The sequence below is a fragment of the Nerophis lumbriciformis genome, linkage group LG11, assembly GCF_033978685.3.
Source record: "Nerophis lumbriciformis linkage group LG11, RoL_Nlum_v2.1, whole genome shotgun sequence".
Classification (NCBI taxonomy): domain Eukaryota; kingdom Metazoa; phylum Chordata; class Actinopteri; order Syngnathiformes; family Syngnathidae; genus Nerophis; species Nerophis lumbriciformis.
The window spans coordinates 6,951,362-6,967,067 of NC_084558.2; the positions used below are offsets into that span (position 1 = coordinate 6,951,362).

A 15,706-nucleotide genomic window follows, 5' to 3' on the forward strand; every position below is an offset into this window, starting at 1 on the left:
TTTAATTGTCAGCATATGTTCTTAAGACAAAGTGTTACAATTAAAATGTTGTCAATTATCCCTTCTGTCCCAAAAAATACACATGAACACCAAACAGCACAATCCTGTGTTTTTGTGACATATAATTAAAAACTGCACTTTAGCCATGTGCTGATGGATAAATTGCATGAAACCAAAGCTTGGATGGAAGCAATAAACAATGAGTTATTCATACTTAGTGCCCCCCCCCCCACTGAATGTTTAGCAAAACTAATTATTGATTATTATTTGACTATACACATTCCTTAAACTGTAGTTATGTTCACAAAATACAAATAAACAACCATTGTTTAATTATAATGTTACATACAGTAAGACAGTGTGTATAGAAAGCAAACTTGAACTGAAAGCTCAGGAAAGGACCATAAAATGAATGAAATGGTCACAATGTCTGCATTTTTATCTGTTGTCACATAGAACGAGGGGTGTTCCAATTCGATATTGATATTGATTTGATATCAGCAAAAATAATTGTAAAAATATCTTGCACCTAAAATATCAATATAAGCGCTCCTGCAGTCCTTGTGCAAAGCTGGACATCAAGTTAATATCGAAATGTCATCCAATAAACACACAAGGTTAGACTTTGCTTGTCTTTCAGTGAAGTCATTCACAAAAAAGTAAACATAGTAGGCTATAGGATACTAGGAACTAGAAGCTACACAACAGCTAAGCACACGATAGCACACACACTAGACATATGTAGCAATGCGTGTCCTTCGATGAACAATATTGCAGCATAAAACATGACATTTGTCAGTATAAACAAGTATCAAATAAATAAAGTTGCATATTACATACGAATACAGAGTCTATAGTGTATTACAAAGTTATAAAGCTCAATTTAAGGAATTACTGGGGCCAAAATGTGTCACCAAAAAAACAATTATCTCTCCATTTCAACTTAAAGACAGTATAAAAATAAATAGGTTAGTGTTTTTCATATCTACCATTAGTTCTCAGTTTGAGTAATGTCATGTCTTCAAGCCTTTTCTAATATTACACACTATGAAATAATACAAGTATATGTATGATTCATGCTGGTTTTGTATCAGATCAATATCATTACTCAAGCCTCCAATATCGGTATCATATCGGAAGTTAAAAAGTTGTATCGGGACACCCCTACTTAGAACCTCATTCATTGACTCCTTGTCATTTCTCCTAAGCATGAAGTATAATATAAAGAGAAGCATTAATCAGCTCATTGCCTTCTGGGAAGGATTTACATGTTGATGTTTTCATACATCACAAAGGTATTAGTGGTTTTAAAATAAGGTGTAAAGCGCCACAAAATGACCTTTGCTGCATAGTTCAATCGTTTCAAATTCTATTATGTTAGATTTTATTTTGCTGTTGTTCACCTGAGCCCTTAAGAATAAATACACCACATGTTTTAGATATGATATAAAACATATAGTGCAATAGTTTAGTGACATTACAGAATTTGCTGGATAAAACAGCATATTTTTATACAACATTCTTTTTGATAGAATTATAATTATTTGAAAATGAATTACTATGGCAAGGATGGTTTACCTTTCATTTTAGCACATATTTAACATGTATTTCTCTTAAAGGGATGATTGGGGATACAAATAAAAGCTTTGACCTCTGTAGAAGTCTTCCTATGTCCAGTAAATTGTGTACTGGGCTTTTGATTTTCAGTCAGTCATATACAGTAAGTCATTCAAATAAAACAAAGAGGAAAAAAATATGTTTGGATTCTTTTTGTTGGCACCTATAGGCCTAAATAATGAATATTCTGTAAGGTGATACATTATCATAAATGCTGTTTTAAGATGGAATGAGATCAAATGCTTCCCTGACGTGGTCCAATTATTCAAGAAAGCTCATTTAATAAACCACTGTGACACATAAACAACCAGAGGGGCTATGGTTCTTTTGGCCAAGAAGGATGGTTTCTGGTCCCTTCATATCCTGTTTTATATGTTACTTGATGATCACATTCATACATATCACATATGATAAAAGGCTAGATGAGAAATGTTCAATTGTAATTTCAAACATGTGTTGCTATCTATTCATGTGGAATAATCCCGGACTATATGTATGAGATCAGTTCTTGAATGATTAAGGTTGACCCACAGCAAGTGACATTTGTACTGCAGGATAATCATACTGGCCACTGGCTGCACAAACACAAAATGGAATCGGTATGCTGTAAACCTTTTGTCAAATTTCATTATGTAAGCAGCCTTTGAAGATTTTAGTATGACACGGAACGTAAAAGTGAAGCTTATTTTCTAGATTAATTGAAGATCTTATTAATGATCCACAAAATAATTAGAGATTTTTTTTTCATCACTGTCAATATGAGCTGCGGAAACTTGGCTTTGAAAATGAGCGGTCTTTTAATAGCCGTCACAGTAGGATTAGACACCAATAATTCCGGACAATCAAGGGCATGTCAGGGTAATCTACCTAGCAACTCTCAAATTCAGATAGATATACTCGTACCAAATTGATGCTTGGAATAATTAAAACAAGTACGTTTTTGTATTAAAAAAAAACAAACAATGCCTTTTTATTTTTATGGATGTTTGTGTCAATGAAGTCGAACAGTGCTGTCAAGCAATTTAAATAAAATTAGCCATTAATTAAATATGATCTGTAATTCATTAGTATAAATAATCTGTTTATTGATCTCACCTAAAAAAAATTTGAGAAAAGCTCTGAACTTGGTGTTTTATTTGAATTCATTACATTGTTGTGGCAGATAAAAAGATTTATATTTAACGGAAAAAAGTGGCTTCATGAACTGATTTATTGTTTTTAACTGTCTTTAAACGGATGCATTGTTAGCCATTTACTAAAACAAAACATAAGGTCCATACAAAATGCTGAAGTTAACAAATCAAAAAACTGTAAAAGACACTTTTCTGAGAAATACAAAATGATGTATTGAAGGTTGAACATGTTGCTTTTTGTCTCAGACAGACATCAATCACAGTGCTGAAAATTACAGTGGAACATCAACAATATCATTGCTCATCATCACAAAATAAAGTGATGAGGTTGCAAAAGACAAAGCAGCTATGCTGACATCATGAGTTCACTGAGTCATGGATAACGTGCTGTTATAGAGTATATAGCATGGCTATTCAACTACATAATGAAGAGGGCCACAGTTTCAAGAGTCCAAGGGCTCATGGGCTGGACATCAAAATTTGGATGCTCTGGCGGAAAGTGCCGTCGCAGGTTATATTATTTTAAGACTACTTAATTGCAAAGTAAACACATTGGCTTTAACACTGCCTTGTCAATAGCGTTTGCAGCTAGACAGATAGTTAACAGCATGACCAAACGGAAACCCTAGAAGTTTTGTTGAGGATTGATGTTCTTTCTTTTGAATTATTTCCCTTCCTCAGTTTTATTTCTTTACACTTCTTCTTTCATTTAGGTTTGCAAGACTGAACATATTAACCCTCAGAGCATTCAATCGATCGCAACTGGACTGTTTGGTTTGTCTTACAAGACGTTTTGCCTCTCATCCGAGTAGGCTGCATCAGTTCATGCTCATAGACTTAGATAGGTCACATCTAGTCTTAGACTTACAGTAGATTGGTCAGATCTAGTCTAGCGGCTGATGCCAAAACTAACACCACCCACTGGAACACAAACTGGGCGTTATCAGAACCCTACAACACAGGCCAAAGAGACAGAGCATAGGCATTTGAGGGAAGCCTTCAAAACTTGTGGTTACCCTGGCTGGTCGTTTGTGAAAAGTGCATCCAGTTCCAGAAATAACAAGAACAGGGTGCATGAGGAGGTAAAAGGTGACAGACGCAAAAATATTGTTATTCCATATGTATCAGGTCTATTTGAGAAAGTCAGAAGAATTGTTAACCAACACACCGAGACAGAAACTAGTGCATTCTAAAGACCGGACACCCCGCACCCACAAAAACAATCTGGTGTATGCTATCCAGTGTAATGATGAATGCACTGATTCATATATTGGGGAAACAAAACAACCACTAAGCTGACGCATGGCACAGTTTCAGGCCAAGAGTCAGCTGTCTACATGCACCTCAGGTAAAAACAAAACTCCTTTGAGAACAAACATGTACAGATTATGGACAGGGACAACAAATGGCATGAAAGAGGAGTGAGGTAAGCCATCTATGTCAAGGTTGAAAAACCATCTCCCACATACAACACTGTCCTTTCAACCATTACTAAACAACTCTGCAATTTAGCCAACAACAAATAACAGGAGTTAGAAACATTCTGGTCACAGAAGGTGACCAGAATGCCACTTGTGCCATTTGTTTACAACTGAATGCTATCGTGGGGGATTTCAACTATTTTGGACTGGTAGTAGTTGATCCACAGCGATCGTTCTGCCACACAATACCTCACTGCTAATGAGGGGAAATTACACTTCATCGACTGTAACAATTGTTTTTCTCACAACAATAGGGCGAAACCATTCATAGTTTTAGGCCCATGTGGAGATTCCAGTACGAGGCATCGCGCTTCTACAACCAACTAGTACCCCAGCTATGACGCTGTCATTCAAAACTAAGAATTATTCATTTTTGTATAGTCAAATATTTGCGAAAGGTGAACCTAATGAGGTCTCCAATGAGGTGAGCATGGATGTGTTTGCTACTTGATCCACTTGGCAAACAAAAATAATTAAAGAAAGAATACAATTATCATTATTTAGTTAAAATTATGCAATCGCAAATTTGGAACCCAGGATCTCCTGGGACAGTCCTTCTGTGGCTCCCAAAGAACAGCCAGCTGTGGCCTGCATGCACACACCGACACAAAAACACTAACACCTAACACAGACCTCCGGAGCCAGACTAGGACAGTAAAGAGATACATTGTTGACACTAGAAATTTGGCACTGAGATCTGTATGTACCGTAAATGCTTTAGTTAACGCCTTTAGTCAATCAACGGCAAAATCCCATATAGAAGCTGGGTGCGTGGTCTCTGAAAGGAAATAACCGCCGGGGTCTCTAATTAGCATCAGGTCAAAAACAACCTCTGGATGCAGTTATTGTTAAAGTCACAAGTTGACAGCAAGGGCCTTGAAGTATTGTCATACTCTTTAAAACTGAGGGGCAAGATGAAGTGGTAAGAAAATACACCCTCAAGAAATGAGACAACACTCGTTTAACCTCAAGCTGTTTTCTGTCTGAGCCGTAGGCAGTACACACACGGCGATGTACTACATTAAATAACAGTTATCAGGCAGGTTATAAGCTATAAAAAGCGAACGTCACAATTTTCAGAAGCTACAATATGTAATCTAGTAGCCATAGTTGGTCGTCATGACAAGCGATTTTAAAATGAAAAAAATCCCACATTTAAAAAATCCATCCATCCATTTTCTAGCGCTTGTCCCTTTCGGGGTCACGGGGGGTGCTGGAGCCTATCTCATGATTCATGTAAATTTTGAAAGTAGATAAGCGGTCGAATCATTCATGATGTGTAATAGATTGTAGTATAGTATGATTGCTGCGAGTCTGACATCGTAGTTTACCAGCTACAACCGCATTAGCTAGCTCAAACTGTATGGCGATCAATTTCAAAATAAAATCAACATTCAAAACACCATAATTATATTAACGTGGAGTGTCAGCCAATATTTACTATTAAAATCAATAATATGTATAATTACTTAGATTGATTTATGTGCTTTTTTAATTGATTAGTTTCTGTGATTACAGGTAATCGGATAAAACACACTTGATGGCTTCAATGCTTATTTTAGAGAAAACATTTTTTTCTTTGCCATTCTACCCCCATTCTTTTTTTCATACAAAATACATACATTGAATTTTATCTTTTAACATTAGTGCATTAGTAAAAAGAAAAGAAAAATAGGGGGAACAAACTCTACTGTTCGCCGCCACACAACAACGCTCTCACGTGCGCTCTATTGCAGTGGGTGTGTGATAACAACGTTTGTGTAATTAAAGTTTTGGGCACACCATGTGGTTCGTATTTTGTTAATTTTTACTAGTTATACTCATTTAAGAATTATTCGAAGCAACAGAATATAAATCAAAGCTTCTTTATTATTGAATTAATTAATTTAATTGAATAATCGTTGCAGCTTTAGTTAGGACCACAGTGGGTTTCAAGGGCTAACATCCACTTGGCACTAAGCTTTTCCCTTAACCTTACAGGAGAATTTGGACACCAGTTGCTTGACGTCAACATGCATAACCAAGAAGAGGGGTGAGGGGTATGGAGCTAAGTTAATGGATTATACTGGAATAGCGCTTTTCTACCTTCAAGGTATTCAAAGCACATTGACACTATAACCACACTCACCTACTGATGACACAACACCAGGAGCAACGTGGTCACAGGGAATTGAGGATCGAATTTGCAACCACTCTACCACCTGAGCCATGCTGCCTTTAGAGTCATATGTTTCGGTACTTTAAAAAATAAACTTTGAAACTGAAAAATCAAGTTTTGATGTTGAATTTAGAAAAATACATCAGTGTATTAAATAAAAACAAGTGCGCACACATTTTCTGGTTAATTATATTTATGATTCACTCTAGCAATTCATTTGAATAATACTTTGTTTCCACTTTCCCATATTTTGGTATTTGGGCTTCTGTTTTTTTTCAGATTCAAATCTTATTTTTACAGTTAAGTTTTTATTTTTTATTTTTGATCCTTCTTTTTTCAGATTCATATACCGTATTTTTCGGACTATAAGTCGCAGTTTTTTTCATAGTTTGGCCGGGCTCCAGTGCGACTTATATATGTTTTTTCCCTTCAATATTATGCATTTTCGGCAGGTGCGACTTATACTCCGGTGCGACTTATACTCCGAAAAATACGGTACTTTTTGTTAATTGAAAACAATCCTGATTTCGATATAAATTTTTCTCTCAATTCTGGTTTACTGTTGTTATTTTCTGTGTTTTTACAACAGTAGTATTTCAGTTAGTTTTTTGTCGCTTTCATCTGTTTTTTTAGGGTGAGTCTTGAAAAGGTAATCTAATTTGATTTTGGTTATCGTATTGGATCAAATCTTGAAAATGGGTTGTTGAAAAGGGAAATAAGGATTCTGAAATTGGACTAGATCACGGAATCCAGTTTTAGTTTTAATCTGGATCAAAACTTCAGTTTGTGATGTTAAAACCTTTTCAGTAGGGACCATGAATTGATTAACGTGGACCCCGACTTAAACAAGTTGAAAAACTTATTCGGGTGTTACCATTTAGTGGTCAATTGTACGGAATATGTACTGTACTGTGCAATCTACTAATAAAAGTCTCAATCAATCAAAAAAAACAAGCAGTAGAAAATGGATGGATGGATAGATGGAAGGAAAACTTCAATTAAAAGAACAGGAGTATCCTGATCCCAGCAGGGGGTAGGATTTCAAGGTGGATTTCAGGAAGATAATGTAGTAAAACTACAGATGAGGTGGAGCCATGGACTTAAAAGGACTTAATTTCACTGGTGCAGAAACCTGTGCACAGGTTGGAGGGTGTTAAGTGCCATTATGGCTCAATAGTAGGAAGCTCTGTTGCAAGTGGAATGGTGACTAACAAAAGGAAGAAAAACATTTTGGATTAAATCCCCCAGAATCTTAATGCAATGGGGTCTGGCCAGAAGAGGACCTTGGAGCAAGTTAAATTCAGATGGAAGAATATGAGGGCCAGAGCAACAAATGCCTTTGCTAAAGCAAAAAAACAAACACACACCCAAATGGGCAACACACTCTTGAAGAAGGGTGAATACACGAATGTGGTTCTGGATTTTATTTGAGATGACAATTCTGAAGCTCTGCACAGGTTTCAAGGTGTTGTTGGGGATGGTGAGCCTACAATTGTAGAGGAAAGTGAGCCAGTTCCCCCTAATGCATAGAAAACATTAATTCTGGCAGTGATGGGCAGTAACAAGCTACATGTAGCTAAGCTGAGTAGCTTAACTACATTTTCCAGTCGCTTGGCCGTAGCTTAGCTACTTTTTTAACAAGTAGCTTTTCCTGTAGCTTGGCTACTTTTTGAACCATGTAGCAGGTTAGCTTACATCAAAGCTACAAGCTACCAAGAGAGAAAATGGACTGTTAATCCAAACTACAAACAAACTAAATAAATAGTGGGTGTGGGGACCCCTAGAGGTACTCGTAGGGTGTCCCCAGTTAAATGACAGATAGTTAATAGTAATTGACCCACGAAGGGTCCATTTGTACACTCTCAGTTATATTAACATTGCTAGCCTATTATACATGTGGGCCCATAGATATAAATGTAGCTTTGATGTAGAAAGCTACTTTTGCCGAGTAGCTTGGAGTGTAGCATGCTACAATTCTCTGGGGATAGCTTCCCCTGTAGCTTAGCTACATTTAATCGAGAGTAACTTGTAGCTGAACTTACTACATTTTCCAAGTAGCTTGCCCATCACTGAATTCTGGGTCTGAGCATCATTTCTGAACAACAACCTGGATCCTCACTGGTAGAGCCAGCAGTCACAGGAGCTCAGAAAAGAGATTTTGAACGTCTTTTGCCAAAAAATAATGGTGATTCCTATGAATTACTTCTTATACGATAAACTGAAAGAACAGAAGCACAAAAAGGAACTAATAGAGCTGACTAAATTGCTGCAAACCAAAATGAAAGTTCAGATCCGCCTCCAAAAAGTACGACTTGATAATGCTGGTCTCTCCTTCTCAGACGAGGAAGAACCATTAGCATTCTTTATTTTGTCACTTTTGGACATTTAGCCTTTTTATGTAAGACATTTTCAAAATATCCACAATGTTTTTGTTAATGTTTAATTGTTTTGTATTTGTTGTGGATTAGATGAGGGGTCATAAAAATTTTTATTGAAGTCAATTTTTGTTATTTTTGTGTTTGGTATTGAAAAATAAATAAAACACTTACAGTGTACACACCTCAGCTCTTCTACCTGTTGTTCTATATGTAGCTGTATCCCACATTGTGATATGTTGTGCCATTAAAGCACTGGTAATCCGTATTTGGTAACCTTGAAAACTGCGTATCTGGACCAGGTTGATCCAATCCAATGTTGCTTTGAAAAACCAGTATGAAAGTATGACGTATGACCTGACCCTGGGTAGCAAAATATTTCCAAATCTGATTAATTTTGATCCAGATTAAATGTTTCAAACAACTGGCCCCAAATGACTGTATTAGTTGTCAAATAGAAAACTGTGACAAAACAAGTTCGGTAGAAGCTTCATAGAAAAAATCTTTGCAAAACCGTGCAAGATTTTAATGCAAGCAAACCTGAATGAGATACCCCAGCTAATTATAGATACATTGTAAATCATGATAAAGGACATCACACAAATTATGTTTCTACGTTGCAACTCAAGGTTGTTATACAACCACTGGAAACAAATTATATGAAAATACCTATCTTTGTCCGCAATAGTTTTTCTTAGCCCCATTGGAACTTTGTTTTTTAAGTGTTATAGACAGCTTTTGTTTAGCTTTTCTCTATTTGAATCCCCTTTCCTTTAGGCGGTTTCTTAGAGTTTCGTCACAGAGGGTGACTCCCGTTTCCGCCCATTTGTTATTAATTTGCTTTGCTGTGCATTTTCTGTTGTTAAGACATATTGCTTTAAGTTTTCTGTTTTGACGCTTCAATGTTTTCCTTGGTCTACCAGTATGCTTGCCTTTTACAATCTTCCCATGTTGTTTGTACTTGGTCCAGATTTTAGACACAACTGACTTAACAATCAACATCTTTTGAAACATGAGGTGATGATTTACCTTCTTGAAGAAGTTTGATTCATGTAAAACCACCTGATGCAACATCTCTCCAAGGTGTGAACACTCATTTTTAACTGCAGACTAATGAACAGATTTAGGCTGATGCTGGTGTTAGTTTTGGAGAATAAAAATTACAGGGTGATTCCATAATTTTTTCATCAGAATTGAGTGATCCAATATTTTTTTCACTCTACCTGATCTAAAAATAAATCTCTTACAGACTACGACAATTTATTTTCTTGATTTGAAAATAAATGCCTTTAATTTTGTGTCATGTCTGTTATCTGCTTTTTTTCTACAAAATTAAACCACTGAATGAACATCTTTCAAGTCTGGTGATTCTATATATTTTTTCCAGGGGTTATATAACAGATGACAGCTCCCTTAAAGCTTCCATTAACTGGATAACTGACTTGAGAGAAGGAGTTGTGAACAGTGCCCAGCACAATGAATAAATCTCTGCACTGAGGCAAGTGTCTCTAGTGTGTTCATTCATGTAATAACATGAATGGACAACCTGAGGGGGCCCACTCTCATTTCCGGGTTCCTAACCCTCGATCATTACCTCGCTCGGTGTGCCCAAAGGCTATAGATAGACATGATAGTCATTAAATATAAATGGATGGGTATAAATTATATGAGGGTTAAAAAAACTGAATACAGTATAGCACCTCTTTTTTCGTGCGCCCCACTTTTTGCAGGATTTCAGTTTTCGTATATTACTGTCTTATACGGCCAAACGGCAACACAACAAACTAGTCTGTTTGTCATTGTGTCATTCCACTATCCAAACTAAGAATCCCACGCATTGGTACCTCAGTCTTACCTTTTTAATGATAATAGACATGAGACGTCAGCAAACGAATCACGTCTTTTGAACGGCTCTTTCAAGTGAACGACCAGAAGCAATTCGCAATTGGGAGATGTTCGTTTGTGAGACGTTTTTTAATGCAAATGCAAATGATGTCAAATGTTAATTTATCCATTTCACTCGTCGTTTTCTGCATGTAAAACTATAATTATTCTCTATCAATGTGTTTTTCTGTTAATATTTTTGAACATATAACAATAATTGATTGCAGTATTTGGGGAAAAATGTATTGGATTACGAACGCGAACTGAGGTAGTGCTGTAGCAATACTTAAAAAGCAATGCAAATAAACAGAAGTTATGAGATACTGCTTTGGTTTTGTTCCATAAAGACTACCCTCATCAGTGCCAAAGATACAGATGGATGCTCACAATTCAGTTTCTCCTTAAGGGTTTTATTTGTTTGATTGCAGCCCATTGTGTTAGTTTTATTGGCTGAGGTTAAAAAGTAGCAGTGGAGTTTAAACTGTAGGGCTCAAAGCACCACTCAAATAAACTTATGTTTACATGTAGGTATCAAAAGTAGTTTAGGTCGATACTCTGGGTGTTCATTTACGCAGTAGATCCACACTTATTTGCGATTTAGCATTTGCTGACCATATATTAACGCATTTCTTTTCTCTCCTTAAAAATAATGATGTTTTTTTTTGTAACATCAATAAAAAAAATGAGTTTTGCAGCTAAATGTCCTGTAAAGGGCGCTGCTCACAAGTCAATTTATGCAATGTTTTCCAGCAGGAAGATGCTTTGACATGACGTGATGTTGTGGAACTGCTCGTTGTCTTATTCAACGCTTCAATTCAATTGTTTCTTAACATGTAGAACTAAATTCAAAATGTCCTAAGTTGTAAGAGGCAATGAGTATCAAAAATTTACATTTTTGGGGCCTTTTAATGGGGCTGTCAAAAATAACAAGTTAATTAATGTGATTAATCACAAAAAATGTTTGCATTAATCATGTATACACGCAGATTAATCACACAGTTTATTTTGACTGTATATGCTCCTTTACCTTAACCGCGGATGGTTACCCTGCTGGCGAGGGTTGTTATACGGTCAGTGATCAGGTTAATGCATACGCCAGTGCAAAAATAAGTGATGTGCTCGCTGGCAAATTTCACTCCAAAATCAACCCAGACAGGGTTTTAGCTAAAATTGTTACCAAATTTTGACCAAATAAATTATGCGCATTGCATTTGTGTCCATATATATGGGGTCTTTTTTGAGTTATTTGAAATCATGCAAGCAAGGGATAGATAACCTTTGATTAATCCTGATTAATCCAAATTCAAAAGTGTGATTAATCTGATTAAAACATTAATTTGACAGCACTCATTTTTATTAAAGGATTCAAATAACTTTATTGCCATACCAGCAAACATTAAGCACATGAAATGGCACACAATTTAGAACCCGAGGTCCCTGATTAAGCCCAATGAGTCACGAGAACAATGGTATGTAAATAATTATGTAAATAGGATATAGGATATAAATAGAGTAGGTTATAAATAGCATGGTTTTAAAGGAATAGAATAACATTTTTAAAGAATAAATAGAAAAATAGAATAGATTGTGATCCTGTTATGAAATGATTATATTTATATTGTATGAAATATTGTGTGCATTGTAAAAAGTTTATTATGTTATTATATGTCTATTTTGCAAGGTTTTTCGCCACTCTCTGAGGGTCTTGGACTGTAACCGGTGAATAGCTGTAATCGACTGTATTGAAAGAATCTTGAAAATTGAGTACATATCAACAAAAGTGCATCCATCCCAGCGTGAGAATAGACACAACGATGGCACAACAGGTTTCCTCAGTGGCGAAAAGCTCTCAGCGCCCTTCTCAAATTCATCTCTCGGTGGACGGAAACGAGATAAGACATCTCTAAACACCCCATCAACCCTTCACGGCCTACCTGCCCAGACCCTGCCAGGACACAAGGGTCATCTCTTACCAGCAGGAAGTCTCCAGTGTCAGGCAGAATGGACGCCTTTGTTGTCTTCATGGGGCCTTCACCGCCTCCAGTGGTGTTTGTGTTGAGTAGAGAACAATGTCCCTTTTTGAATGTGATGCAGAGCTGAGGGCAAGAGGAGACACTTAAAAAAATTACTGCAAACAATTTACAGATGAAAAATGTAGATTTTCATAATAATGATATTGATAGGCGAACACAAAGCAGATGGAACGACTGTAGAAGCAGGGGAGACAGTCACACATCTCATAGGTAGATGGCTACATAACAGCACAAAGCGTTTAGATTAAATAAATGGCCACAAAGGAAATAGACAGTTTCAGTAATTGTCCTTACCTTAAAATGAATAGGATAGGATAGGATAGGTCTTTATTGTCATTGCACAAGTACAACAAAACTTTGTTTTCAGCACAAACCCTTTCAAGATTAGACAAACAAACAGTGTACAGGGTTACAGAACAGGAACGCTGATGGGTCGCCACAAGGCGCCCCGTAAAAGATGGGAAAAAAGTAAACGCTGGGGAAGGATGAGTAAAAAAATACAATCTAGACTGGACTCCTAAGGGGGCCAAGTCTGGAGTGGGAAAAAACCTCCATAGCAAAGTACATATACATATTACAACGTACATCTCAAGATATCTAGCAACAGAGGGGAGGGGGGAGCCATGGTGGCTGGTCGCAGCTCTCAGGCGCTGCCCATCCTTCCATCACCCCTATGAGATGTGCGTCGAGGGCGTTGGATTGGGGGTGGGGTATGTGTGTGTGGCGTATATTTTTTTGTGGATGCATGTGTGTGTGTAAGCCTGCAGTGTGTCTCTGTTCCGCGGCCTTGATTTTGTGCAGCCGATAAGTCCAAAGTCAACAACAACAGGTGTGTGTCCATGAGAGACAAGAAGGGAGTTTGTTGTGTATTCGCCGCACTGTCCCCCGGAAGAGTCTCGAAGCCATGGAAACAATCCAAGTTAGAATGTTTTGTATACGAGTGAAAACAAAATTTGCTTTTCACTCTAAATTGTCTATGACTGGTCCTCAAAATCCTGCGGGGCAGACAGTCCGATGTGATCCAAAATCACAAAAGTGTCCACAGTTCTTCCCGCATCCTCCAATCATTTTGTGGCAGCTTTAGGGTACTTTGAAGACTGCCAGCAACTTCCAATTTGTTGACAAACCAGAGCAACGCTTACTCCAATCAGCAGATGTCCTGTTGTCATAATTCCGAATAGGTGGATATCTTCACGTCCTCGACTGAAACGGTCGCCAGGGACGCGGCACTCCTTCTTCTCCCAAGAGTCCATCACGTGTCCAGCAACAACTGCTCCGTCACGACAAGCAGGTTCCCCCAAACCCAAGTTCTTGTCAATTTTGTTGAGGCCAGTTATATAGTTCCAATGTTTAGATTTGGAGAGCAGTGCAAACAGAGGCAACAAAAAAGTTAAGACAAGACAAGACAAAGAAGCAAGCAGGAGAGATAAGGGAGAGAAAAGGGGAGCGTCCGCCCTCGATGAGTGCCAGTGAGAAAAAAATTGATATTATACACTATATTGCCAAAAGTATTTGGCCACCCACCCAAATGATCAGAATCAGGTGTCCCAATCACTTGGCCCGGCCACAGGTGTATAAAACCAAGCACTTAGGCATGGAGACTGTTTCTACAAACATTTGTGAAAGAATGGGCCGCTCTGAGGAGCTCCGTGATTTCCAGCGTGGAACTGTCATAGGATGCCACCTGTGCAACAAATCCAGTCGTGAAATTTCCTGGCTCCTAAATATTCCAAAGTCAAATGTCGGCTTTCTTATAAGAAAATGGAAGAGTTCGGGAACAACAGCAACTCAGTCACGACGTGGTAGGCCACGTAAACTGACAGAGGGGTCAGCAGATGCTGAAGCGCATAGTGCAAAGAGGTCGCCGACTTTCTGCACAGTCAGTTGCTACAGAGCTCCAAACTTCATGTGACCTTCCAATTAGCCCGCGTACAGTACGCAGAGAGCTTCATGGAACGGGTTTCCATGGCCGTGCAGCTGTATCTAAGCCATACATCACCAAATCCAATCCAAAGCGTCGGATGCAGTGGTGTAAAGCACGTCGCCACTGGACTCTAGAGCAGTGGAGACGCGTTCTCTGGAGTGATGAATCACGCTTTTCCATCTGGCAATCTGATGGACGAATCTGGGTTTGGAGGTTGCCAGGAGAACGGTACATTTCGGAATGCATTGTGCCGAGTGTGACATTTGGTGGAGGAGGAATTATGGTGCAGGGTTGTTTTTCAGGAGTTGGGCTTGGCCCCTTAGTTCCAGTGAAATGAACTTTGAATGCTTTGGACAATTCCATGCTCCCAACCTTGTGGGATCCGTTTGAAGCGGGCCCCTTCCTCTTTTAACATGACTCTGCACCAGTGCACAAAGCAAGTTCCATAAAGACATGGATGACAGAGTCTGGTGTGGATGAACTTTACTGGCCTGCACAGAGTCCTGACCTGAACCCGATAGAACACCTTTGGGATGAATTAGTTAAAGTCAAAGTTAAAGTACCCATGATTGTCACACACACACTAGGTGTGGTGAAATTATTCTCTGCATTTGACCCATCACCCTTGATAACACCCTGGGAGGTGAGGGGAGCAGTGAGCAGCAGTGGTGGCCGCACCCGGGAATAATTTTTGGTTAGAACGGACACTGAGAGCCAGGCCTTCTCGACCAACATCAGTGTGTGACCTCACCAATGCGCTTTTGGAAGAATGGTGGAAAATTCCTATAAACACACTCCGCAACCTTGTGGACAGCCTTCCCAGAAGAGTTGAAGCTGTAATAGCTGCAAAAGGCATACTTGCCAACCTTGAGACCTTCGATTTCGGGAGGTGGGGGGCGGGGGCGTGGTCGGGGGGCGTGGTTGGGGCCGTGGTTAAGAGGGGAGGAGTATATTTACAGCTAGAATTCAGTGAATTCTAGTTATATATATATATATATATATATATATATATATATATATATATATATATATATATATATATATATATATATATATATATATATATCCATCCATCCATCTTCTTCCGCTTATCCGAGTTCA

General features: G+C 38.1%; 1 protein-coding gene across 1 annotated transcript in view; it reads right to left on the bottom strand.

Moving 5' to 3' along the window:
* Window positions 1-15,706, bottom strand: part of dcun1d3 (defective in cullin neddylation 1 domain containing 3) — a 140,678-nt gene that overhangs the window by 121,635 nt on the left and 3,337 nt on the right. The window contains exon 2 of the mRNA XM_061967541.2: window positions 12,622-12,744. The gene's annotated coding sequence lies outside the window, so the exon portion shown is untranslated. The remainder of the gene's footprint in view (window positions 1-12,621; window positions 12,745-15,706) is intronic.